General features: G+C 50.1%; 1 protein-coding gene across 1 annotated transcript in view; it reads right to left on the bottom strand.

Moving 5' to 3' along the window:
* Positions 1-12,726, bottom strand: part of LOC144720518 (bifunctional heparan sulfate N-deacetylase/N-sulfotransferase 2-like) — a 181,078-nt gene that overhangs the window by 98,037 nt on the left and 70,315 nt on the right. The window lies entirely within an intron of this gene.

Genomic DNA, 12,726 nt, shown 5'->3' on the forward strand with positions numbered 1-12,726 from the left:
ATACTGTCCTTGGTAGCGGCGTTCAAAGTTCAGTATATCCTGGTGGAAGTGCTCGCCTTGATCCTCCGAGTACGCTCCCATGTTCTCCTTGAATTTATCAAGATGAGCAACAAGGATATGGACGTTGAGGGACATCCTACAGCCCATTGTGCCGTAGTTCTTCACCAGAGTCTCAACCAGCTCCACATAGTGTTCGACCTTGTGATTGCCCAGAAAGCCACGAACCACTGCGACAAAACTGTTCCAAGCCGCTTTCTCCTTACTAGTGAGCTTCTTGGGGAATTCATTGCACTCCAAGATCTTCTTTATCTGTGGTCCGACTAAGACACCGGCTTTGACCTTTGTGTCAGACAGCTTAGGGAAGAAGTCTTGAATGTACTTGAAGGCTGCCGACTCCTTATCGGCAGCTCTAACAAATTGTTTCATGAGGCCCAATTTGATGTGCAGTGGGGGTCCACCAGTGGCTCCCACTTGACGTTGTTCCTCCCCACAGAGAACTCGGTCCCGCTGTGGCCAGTCCTGCCTGTGGTAGTGCGCCTTGGTGTCCCTGCTGTCCCAAAGGCAAAGATAGCAGGGAAACTTGGTAAAACCGCCTTGGAGACCCTTTGAAGTCTCCGATGACCTCCCAGCCGTACTCAGTTGGCCACACTCCGTTGTCGCTCCTCGCTTGCGCAACACCAACAACATTACGGGGTTCGTCCCATAAACACACACACATGAGTCATCAGGACCGAACACTCGCTCAGCTGATGATGCTGGGTGAAATCTTTAGTGAACTGTCGCACCCATTGAAACGTTGTGAGTTTACTCTGCAACAACAACAAAGGTGCTGCTGCTGCTGAAGCAGTCATACATTTTGCACGTTTGATTCACGTGACATGGGTGGAGGAGGGTTCATGATACACAAACCCAAAACACCCAATTATGAATCGGTCGCATTCCGCCACATGACAAAACAATGGCTCAAACTCGCAATGTATCGAACCCCGTTTGCCAGTAAGGGCGTTCGTCAAGACCCGAAGCGGAGACTCCATGTGAACAGCAGTTTACTCGCTAATTGCATTTCACACGGCTTTGCAAATGTAACCGCTCTGTCGGATGAAGGTTGTCTTGGTCAATAAATGAGAGTGCGGCGAAGTCGAGAGCTATGAGCTCTTACCTCCATCAACGACGTCACGCGCCGTTGAATTCAATAATTTTCCGACGAAGATCTATTTAATTATGTAATGTCATTTCTCACCGTCACCATGCTGCACGATTACCGCATGAACACGTACGCACTTGCCGCTAAGTGCAGAAGTGACAACGCCGTGATGCTTGTGCCAGGCTGGGTGCACTTTGAGGCCAAAGGAAGTATCGAGGTGACAGGAGAGACAAAAGGGTAAGGATCCCCCATGTAGCCCACACAGACTGTTGGGACAAGTGCTCTGAGTAAGCTCACACGAGGGGTGGGGTGGCCACCCAGGGCCAGTACTTACATCACGCTCCAGTGAAGAGAGCGAATCGAGCTCAGGTCGCTTGATTTGCAGCACGGTGCGCTAACCACTACACTGCCGCCACTCACGGTGCACGCACTTCCACGCACACTGAGACAAAGATGCCGCCTATTCGCCCTGAGCTAGACGGGTAATAGGCGAAATCATCGTCTTAGCTACAGGGCCAATAGCCTTGGGGCAAGTGCTGTGAGCGAGCACCTATGATATCTGGCAAGGTGCACGAAGGGGTGGGTGACCAGCGTCACACCCGGCCACCTTTGTCTCACCAATGGTGACATTTATACCAGGTACTCATTTAAGGACGAGTGGACCACACCCTTGCACACACAAACTTGCCATAATACACTCATATATACTGCAAAACAAAAAGACAAAGATCTCCCGTTTACCCTTTTAACAGACTGTTGGGGCAAATGCTGTTTGCCGCAATGTCACTGCTCCCCAAACACAAACAGACACATACACCCACACACACATTTAGGCTGTCAGTTCCAATTGCACGAGCTTGGCTAAACACGAGAGAGACCTTTAGGGATCCAAATACAAACATTTTTCTCTTATTTATGCTCTTTTAAAACTAAAATCGAGAATCGGACAAAAGCCTGTGGCACAGAAGGCGGCAGTCAAATTGGGTTAAAGATGCGGGCAAGGGGGGCACGCAGGAGCGGGTGGGGAGTGCAGTGGGGCATTGGAAATGAAATAAACCAAAATCAACCAGACATCATCAATCGTCATCTGTCAACTTGAGCCGTGAGCCACTTCCCATCCAAGGTCACAGGAAATTAGATTCATTCCCCCTCGCCACTCTCCAAACTCCACTCCCTTTACAATTCGCCTCTTATCTCCTTCGTTCTGGCACCTCCATCACTTCACGCTTGGGCGAACTTGGAACGATTCGCATCTATACGCAGGCGCGTGCACAGCGAGCAGTCGACACTTCACGTGGCCTTGCAAGTGCACCTAGCCTGGCACAAGTGCCGTGGCGAGTGGTATTTGTTGTTGTTACTGCCTTATAGCGGAACACGATCGAGCTCATCATCGTCAGCCAGGATGAATACACTGCTGGATGAAGGCCTCTACAGACAGCCACCAATCTCTCCTTGTCCTACGATGTAGTTATGGCTATTTGCGTTTCATATGTTCAAGCATAAGCAAGCGAAGCCCTATATTTATTTATGTATTGCCAGGTAAGGGCCCACCGATGGTCAAGAACAATGAGGCAATGCCAGCCAGGAAATGGAACGCGTCCCAGAGGAGATCCACTGAGGAGATGGAGCGCGCGTAGATGCTCCAAGAATCATTACATCGCAGGAGCGTGTAAGACGGTGACGGCTTGGGGAAGACTTCATCCAGCAGTTGATTGATCATGGCTTGATTGGTGGTGATGGGCCCCCCACTGAGGTTAGGGATCCCTGTTCTCAAGGATGACCCGGGCTTAAACAATAAGCAATGGAAAACACAGAACAGACAACCCGATGGACTGCGTTGACTATGCTGTTACAAGCACAAGCAAAACACCGCCACCATTGTCACCAACACATCGCTGCCGTCACCATCACCAGCGCCTTGCGGTATGAATACGGACTGCTGCACCCGAGCGGACCCCACTCAGCTACCACCCCGGTGATACCATGGAACGACTCACAGCATCGAAAACACGACTGTCGCTCTGCTGCTGTTGCTTCGTTGCAAACGCTATACAGAGGAAGCAGCAGCAAAATAAGATTGCACATTTAGTCGGATCATGTTTGTAGCGATTGCCCAGCTATTTTTGTCTCTGGGTTTTTCTCTCTCTCCTTTTTACATCTCTTTGTTCATAAGTTCAGAAGTGTATTTCCCGAGTAAAGCCCTCTTTCAGTCGGCCAGCAAGGCAACATGGTCAACAAAGTGTCTACTGCACGTTACAAGTGTCGTCGCTGTGAGCACGACTCGCTCTCTTTGATGCCGGACGCAACCCACGCTTGCCCTGCGTGCCACCCTCTCATCTCCACGTTTGTCTTTCCTCGGCTGTACCATCCTCTGCCGTTTCGGCATGAAGTCCGACAGCTTTGCAGCACGTGCTCGAAACATCGTAAGGGTCATACAGCACGACCGCAAAATATATAAAATAAAAAACGCACGCGGCAAGTATTTCTCTGTTTCACCTCTTTGTTTGTCTGCATGCATTAGTACTTTATTCCAACGGTGCTATTGGAATCATGTCACGGAGACACGGAGACGACTCAGGGTCCACCACACAGGAGCCTCTCAGAGCAAAAGAGATCAATCGCGGGACTTCTCCCGACTAAAATAATCCATCGAGTGGCCTCTTATAGTTTACACCGTAGAAGTCCAACCTTTTATGCACTCTGATTGCTTTATGCGTGCCAGTTAAACCGATCGCTGTAATTCTTGGTGGGGAGATTTTACCAAAATTAAATACAAAACTTAACTCAAAATGATAGGGGTTTTCTTGTTGTGCAATCATCCATGACGGAGCTGAGACTGTGAACTCGCTACAAATCTAAGCCCGGAATAATTACGGGTGGCTGTCTAAATTCGAACCCTGAGTATCGGTGGTCCTGGGTTCAGTCAGAGGAGCAATGGCTCTTGGCTACGAGTGTTGAAGTTAACCTCTAATCTCTACAGTTTGTTGGAGAAGCCCATCGCCCCCCAACAAAGTTAATCGAGCAAGCTACACAACTGAAAGAAGTTGACAGCCGTTGCATTATAAGAGAGTCTGGTCCTCATCATAGTAACGTGGAATTCCACAACAGGCTCCGAACCACCAAGAGAGATGAGTGTTGCCCCAGGCTCATTGCAGTTTGAATCCACGTTGTCTGTTAATTACCAATGCTTATTTATGCCCAAGATAACGTTTGACCATTTTGTGGTTATCTCAAATGACTCTGCCATGGGGCAAATAATCCAACTTTAGCTTTTGAACAGAACCGAGTCGAGTTTGTTTTCAATTTACAACAACTCGTTCGTTATTCCCGCTCCTATTAAATTATTAAGGCCACAAAATCATAATGTACTGACTCAATTGCAAGTGGCAATAGTGTGAGTAGCACAGACTGAGTTAATTCGTTGTGGAATTAGCATAATCATATAACGGCAAAAACCGTTGTAATTTTAGATAAAGATGTATTAAATGCCCAAAAAATATTTTAATTTGGAAATAATAAAAAAAAAGGCTTTCCATGTTAATTACTTTTCCAACCAGCCTGTACCTAACAGGCGACTACTCAATGTTTTGGGCACATTACAAAATCAATGGAGTGAAATGTTCAACAAAAATCAGCGAGCTTCGCAATAATTAAAACTTTGCAAGAAATGTTGGCTCACAATTAATGAAACAGCATAAGATAATAAATCAATGCAAAGACAAAATGTCTCGCTACACCCAACGTGAGCATCGAGCAGGATTAGTCTTGTTTCACCATATTTCGCCACGCTGGTCAGTGCAGCTTGGTGAAGGTGCCCAAGGCCAAGTCAGATATCACTCACCACCGATGTTTCTCAAGGTCAGAGGTGCTGCCCCGCTCGCACGTTGGGGGTTTCTGCGGCTGCTCCATTGTCCTCCCATACGTGTAAACAACTCATTCATCGGCTGAAAACATCTTCATATACAGAGGACCGCAGACTTGGGGCAATTGTTGGGATCGTCGGCTCACCGCCTGGCTGCTACCTTCCCACTCGTCTGCGGCTCCTCGGCGATCGTGAGATGCACTTTGCATAAACGACGCAAATATTTAAACTGGATATTTTATTATTATTATTACTACAGCTGGGAACCAAATTCTGTTTTCCAGATTTAATGCACATTGCTCTCAGTACTGAACCACTGTTTCACCCCATCTGAACAAATCATTATAATGGAGAAATGCATTATTTGGTGATGCTGACCTGGCAGTGGTGGCAGTGGTGCATTAGCACAATTAACAAAAACACTCGGCACACTCGGCACACTCGTCAACAACACTGCCTTAAACGAAATCCACATGCGCTATAAAGAATCGACATTTCCCGACAGGTCGCCCATTATAAACGTATTGGTTGAGGCCACAGTGTTGTTGACGAATGTGTTGATTGTTTTTTGTGTAAATGGAGAGAGAGGAGTGGTGGCGACGTGGCTGAGTGGCAGCATGTTTGTCGCTTGTCGGAGAGAAACACCGCAACATCGGCCAATTTACTGTGAAGCTTCTCCTGATACCATGATCTGGCTCAACCATCGCAATGTAAAACGACAGCTACTCTTCTCCACCGACATCAGCCGTGCGAAGAGGAGGATTCGCTCGTGGAACCCGAATACGAGAAGAACGCCACGGACGGTCGCGCTACTAACGATGTGATGACGTGCGTGGCCTAGGAGATGTGCTCGAGTTGCCTCTCTGTGCCTGCAGGGCTTGTGGCAAGGGGAGGGGGGGTCTCGTTTGTTTGCATGGAGATGGGGAAGGCAGCGGGTGACTTAGCCGAGTGCCGGCACGGTTTATATCGCCTGGAAACCCCCACACATATTTCACACAGGAGACCGGGTGGGTCAGCGGCGCAGGCAATTAGTTCGCGTCTGCCAGTTGGGCACCACATTGGGACGCTGCTTTATGTAAATAAACGATCGCATTTTTTTATCGCCATATTTCAGTGGCACGGCACTCCGTCAAAAGCTGTGGCCGTCATTAAGCGGCCATGTACAGATTACACCGCAGATCTTCTGCGTCTCACTGCTGTCACCATTCGGGGAGGTGGGAGGGAAGGAGAATCGATACGAGGATCGATTTTCCCCACGGCTCGCTTTTTTCAGCCTCATTTAAAGCAGGTGTCGTAAAAAACCGGACAACCCACATATATACGACCCGAATGAAGCTCTTTGCCATATGCGCCGTCAACAACACATCCTTGGTGACCTAACATCGCCACCAACGTTACATCAGCGCTGGTCTCCCCAGCAGCGACAAGCTCATCCAACACCGCTGCCTGGCCCCTCGCGGGGCGTGCAGCAGGCCTCTCGCGTTCTGCAACGACACGCTGCGGCTCGCTGCGGCCCTGCGGTCGAGCGATCCGACGTGGAACGACGTGGGGGGCCGCGCCGCCATGGTGAGCCCGGCCGGCAGGCCTGGCCAGCGACGATGGATTGCGGCGATACCTCGACGGCCCCATTGATATCGAAGCAACCACTGTCATGTACTCCCATATCTTCAGGAATAAATCTTTCTTTTTCCTGGAGGAATCGAATGAGCTATGAAGCTCTTTTTCACAGATGTCCACTAGAGAGGGCCCTTGCCGGTGACATCTGGCAGTTCAGCTGCTACATTGATTCAAGCAAGCGTGAGGCTGCTGATGAAACACTGTACGTCGAAACCGGTTCTGAGTTTTGCTTGTGCTTAATCAATGGTGCCGACATTAGACACTCCCAGAAGGCTGTATCGGCCGATGGGTTGTGTAAGGAAACCTTTTTATTTAATGTGTGGCGAGGCGGATATGTGAAGAAGATGCATTGTCTGCTTATCTGTTTTCTCACAAATACAGAGAGAGGGTGATTCAATTTGCAGATACCCCGCTGATGTCTAATGACCCTCTCGCTTTACTCTCAACAGGTGATCGAATATTGTGAAAGTGATGGGTTCCTATCTCATATAGATTTAATAAGCGAATGACTTTATAAGTATATCGTGATTGTTGGGAGAGATGTAGAGGCTTTGAAAATAAAAATCAGTTTTTTTCTCAACTTTCTCCCTTATTTAAGTGGGGTATCTATAAATTGATCACCCTGTATGTTTGCGAACGATAACCCATGCTGGGTTATTGGAACATTTTACAATAACTGCAAAATGGACGTAATAATTCACTTCTTTCATCCATTTAATCTGCCTACTCTCAACGAAGTCTCCTTTCGGCACAATGACACTTTGTCGGTTATAATAACAATCATGCTTATTTGTATTTGATTGAGCCGTCGGCATTTATGCCGAGGCGTCTCAGAGCTCTTTGCATCTCAACACATTGGAAAGAGCCCCCCCAGTGGCAGCTGTCCCTGCGCACCACAAGGAAACCCAGTACCTGACCTGCGCACGTGGACATTGTCCTGCCAGCAGGGGGCGATGATTGCTCCTCCATTGTATGTGTTATCCCAATTTACTACGATAATGAGCCAAGAATGTCTGTGTGTCCCGCGCGTGACGTCACTCCACGTCGGCCAGCCCCCCTCATTAATAATCATGAACGGGTGACGTCCTCCACATGGACCCCCCTCTCATTAATAATCATGAAGAGGTGACGTATTCCAAAAGGACCCCCTCCCCCGCCATTATAATAATTAGCGGGTGACGTCACTCCACATGAGGGGCGAGGCGCCTCCTCCCCCCTCCTCAGCGTCAACTTACAACCATCACTATGCGCGTTCAAGTCGGTCCTGACGGGCAACTCGGAACCGCGCGGGCTCGTAATTAGCGGCCGTCAGCACCGCGATCTCCCTGCGTTTGCTTCTCCCGGCCTTGACGCGGGGGCAGGAGGGTGGGGGGCGATCCGTAACGCAAGGTGCAGCTCGCCGGCGTGACGAGGGATAACAATCCACTAACAAGGGTGAACCCGTTACAACGTGTCTCTCTCTCTCTGGCTGTGACATTTCTAACGGCCGCACTTTTCGGCTCTTTAAGCCCGCGGCGGGAATGGGGCTTCTTCTCGCTGTGTATGATGAGTAAGGGGCTCCAACGAGGGCTGCTACCACCTACGGCGGGCTATTGGTGCTCCTCGCAGTGGGGTGCGTGCGCGCGGACGCCAGGCGGTTGACATTTCCGCGTCTCACCCCGCACGCGGGTCCCTTTGTGGCCGAGGGAGATCGTCATCGGATGCAAGGGCGATGTTTATCTTACAGACAGGACAGTACATTCCCCGTATATACTGTATGTATGTTTTTTTTAATCTCATTATCAGAAACTTGCTTGGAATCGACTGCCTATACATTAAGCCATGGTCACTGCCGAATTTGCATAATTTCCTGCATCGGCTAAAGAGAAGGTCCTTGATGACAAATTCTTCTCTAACTTGCACACAATTATAGCAAGGTCCTTACGAGGTCCCGTGCTTAATGGAATTGCCATCATAAAATGGAAAGCCTTGCATTGGTAATTGTAATTACATTCAGTGTTTTCACGGCATATGTTCTTTTTTACTAAATTATTACATTTCTGTGTGACCGTCTTTAAAAACATCTGCCAGGGCCATGCGAGCGTCTGCAACCTCTCCCTGTGAGCCGTATGAAATTAAATTACATAAGTTGGTTACCTCGCTAAAACAAACATTAATGAAGTAACAAAACACCCGTGTCTATGAATGGCAAGTTCAAAGGTCAAGAGGGCCTGACGGGCCGGTGCCATAAACACTCCACACCTCACCATCGCCTCTTTCCTTCTGCCAAACCCCAAAGTCATTGCCAAGTTGACATCGGACCTCCAATGCCTATTTAATACTTTACACGTCCGCTCAAACAATCGACTAAAGTAGCAGGGATGTATTTTGCTTTTCAACAATCGGAAGCATCCAGAAGAAGCTAACGTTTTATCCGTATCGACGGCTAAAATACCGGCAATGATTGTTATTCAATATAATAATTAGACTTAGCATCTTCAATATGAGGCATCGCAACACAATGAAAGCTGTCCATTTTTCTGAAATATGTTTTTACTTACGCGAGTGCTTCCCACGTGACTGCGCCCATCACACACAGGTCGGTATAAAGCAGCCTATCTCCCCGGGTGGCACATGTAATTATATCGCTTAAAATGTCAGGGTTTTTTTTGTGAGATGTCAAACGTCCTCAATCTACCTCCGGGGTCGATGTAAAGCGACTGCCACTATTCGGAGATGAGTGGCGGCTCTCTCGCCTATGAGGGCACGGAGACGCCTTGCTAGTTCACTCTCCATCACGTGGTGTGCGTGGGTCATAACTCTCAGACGTGCTTTCGGGTTGTGCCGCGCGTTGTTCTGCACGATATCCGACGTTTTGCTTCCAGCACGTCTAGCACGCGGAGAAATACGCCGAGACATTCTACGGACACAACCGCGAAAACCCACGCAGCAGTTACAGTACGCGTTCGTCCGCTGCTTCCTCCGTTTGACATATGTATATCCGGGCAGGGTTTGTTTGTCCCCACACACCTGAGCGGCACAGCACCTTGAGAAGCCACTTCTACCACAGACGGCGTGCAGCCCCAATCATCTGCCGAAGAAAGACCCCAAGGCCCTCCTCGCTCTGTCACATCTGCAGACGCAGATGCCTCAAGGCCGCACTTTGATGCGCCCTTCCCAGGGAGGCGGGGGACACTGACGGCGAGGCCGCACCGAGGGGACAACGCTGGGCAAACGATTCTCATTCCGAGCGTCCGTTTACCACGCGTCCCCCCGGGGGCGCACTGACAAGCACCTGTGAATAAAAAATGACAACGCCCTCATCTCTTTAAACGAAAAAAAATACAACAAGCGTCACACCACGTTTCGCCGCCTCTCAACGTGTCGGCCGTGTTGACGCAGACGTTGTCAGCAACTGCCGTACTATCCGTGGGTGGTGGAAAGTCGAGGCGCCGATACATATTTGTCAAAGCGGTATCGGATACGGAGTTCCACTTGCGTGGTAGGGACACACACAAGCAGGGGATTGGACATCGGTGAGATAGTTGGGCCACACAGGAGAGAGGCAGACAGGCAAGACGAGCTTCCTTGCAGCTTATTTGCTACTCCACTGCTGGATGAAGGCGTCCCAACGCTGTGATGTAGTTTAGGTAAAAATATAAGGTGCAGCCCTGGCAATTATTTCTCGTTCCACTTCTGGTGAAAGGGCCTTCGCAAGAGGAAGCGCAAGAGAGTATATCGCCATAGGGTATTGGGCCTCTTTCCCCCCTAACACTTTACTCTACACAGCCTGAAAAATCAACTGGCACGCGAATTGGGTTCGTAGTGGATTTGGTTGACCATAATTCACCACGCTGGTCAGTGTGTGGGTTGGTGAAGTGACTCGGTTGGGGTAGTCAGCCCAGATATCATCCATCACCAGCCGTCTGATGTTAGCTGCGGCCGGGATCAAAACTCAGGTGGCCAGGATGAGTGTGCGGACCCCAGCGCACACACACGCGCCGCCCTACGCGAGCTGTCTCCGCAGCCAACACATTACGTGACCGCTCATCATTATCATCATCATTAAAACCTTTTACATTCTAAATGGTAAGATATTTACAGGACACAAATGTGCCAGATGAACTGTCAGCCAAACCAAGGGTCGTGATTAGCCTCACACACCAGCGAATACAAACAGATCTGAAATCACACACCGCAGTGCCACCAGACACATTCCCAGACAGGTTGTAACAAAATGGGGGCTGGGCTAGTAGGGGCTGTCGCAACAATTAGCGAGGACAGAACGAGAGCACAACGTCGCATATCCGACCATCGTATATTCCCACTGGCCAACGAACCACTCACGCCCAGTGCAGTAACAATGCATGATGGAGTGTGACTGGAATTATCACAAATTGTTTGGTTATTGCTGTGTTGGCAGCCGGGTAAAAGCACAATTAACAAAAACAAACTCAACACGTTCCATAATGTACAATGTGGTGTTGAAAGGGAAAAAAACATAACGGGTGACGTTTTGGGCAATGACCCTTCTTAAGAGCACAGATATGGTTCATGTGCTAAGCGCTATTATAGCAGTGTTATTGACGAACGGGTTGAATTTTTATTTTGTGTGGAAGGTCATCGATGTGACATTTTCAAACACGGTAATGTTAAACAGAGGACAATAATGCTCAACGCGTACTCTTAATCCAGAGTATAATCGCTCACTTCTAGAGCACAGCCAAGCATGTCCACCAAGTTCCATTGTTCCGGTAGCGTATTTATGTTACGACCTGGGCGTCATTGTCTCTGGATGTTCTCAAACTCTCCCTGTCCACACACTGCTCCACAATCTCTCTCCTGCCCAGCCAGTCCGATATGCAGCGCTGTGGCGGAGCGCTGACACCTGCAGCTCCAAGCCAAGCGACAGCTGCAGCGACAACAGCAGCCACAGACAGCAGCGTCGACAACAGCAGGGTCCTCCACGGCACCCAGCTGCTTGCTGCTGCTGCTGCTGCGGGGTTTTTTCTGTTCTGCTGCTGCTGTGTCTGCTCCTGCTGTTTCTGCTACTGCTACCGCTGCTATTTCTGCTGCTGCTGCTGTCTCTGCTGCTGCTGCTGTCGAGTCTTAAAGTGCTGTTCGAGTTGTTCGGGAGTGGTGGGGGTGAGTGGGGGGGGCGGGGGGGCAGATGAGACGTCAATTATTTTAAAGCTGTGGATTCGGGGGCATGTCCCCCGCACAACTGAAATAATCCCACGAATAAATAAGTGAGCCCCCCTTTTTATGCACGTCGCCTTTGTTGTCCGCCCCGCGCCGGGGATGGCGCACAATGGAGACGGGAGGCGCCAGCGGCGCTCCTGAATGCGCCGCTAGTTGCCGTCGAACAGCAGAATCCACTTATTTTTGACAGAAATCAGGGTGTTCTTTCACCGTCACAATGCCAGCTACAATGTTATCAGAAGAATTAAATAGCTCGAGGGATCGTTAAGTCACCGCGGAGGGAGGGGAAGGGAGTGAGGAGGCGGGGGTTACGGGAAACAGCACGCGCGGCTCTCTCTCTATTGCTGTCAGAATCCCACAAAGCAGAGCCCACAATTATCGTTACACACGAATGCGTGAAAAGAGAGATTGACAAATACAATTCAAGTGCCGTGAGTGACATTATAACCCAAACCTCCCAAGGTACGCGACGTAATGTTATTTTACATCCGCCTTTTGTCTTTTTCTTTTGTGTTGACGGGGCTCGCGGGCCGCGCGCCGTGCAGCGGCGGCGGCAGCGGCGCCCTGATCGGTATGCCGGGGCTTGCCTCCCTCGGCGGCCGCTCGCACGCCTCGTGGCCATCAGAAGATAACTCGTGGCTCTGCAGCCGCGCAATCACGGCCACCACCACCACCACACCCCGCCCCCCACACCGCGCAGAGCCACGGGCCGTGCGGTGACGACGCGACGCGGAGGCGGGAGACGTGCGGCCGGAACGAGCAACAACAGCTGGACGTGGTGGTCGTGGTGGACGTGGTGGTGGTGGACGTGGTGGTCGTGGTGGTGGTGACGATGGTGGAGGTGTTGGTGATGGTGGGGGAGGAGGAGGTGGTGGTGCGGGAGGTGATGGTGAAGGAAGAGGTGTTGGTAGAGGTAATGGTG

The sequence above is a fragment of the Lampetra planeri genome, chromosome 9 (assembly GCF_965212315.1).
Source record: "Lampetra planeri chromosome 9, kcLamPlan1.2.h2, whole genome shotgun sequence".
Lineage (NCBI taxonomy): Eukaryota > Metazoa > Chordata > Hyperoartia > Petromyzontiformes > Petromyzontidae > Lampetra > Lampetra planeri.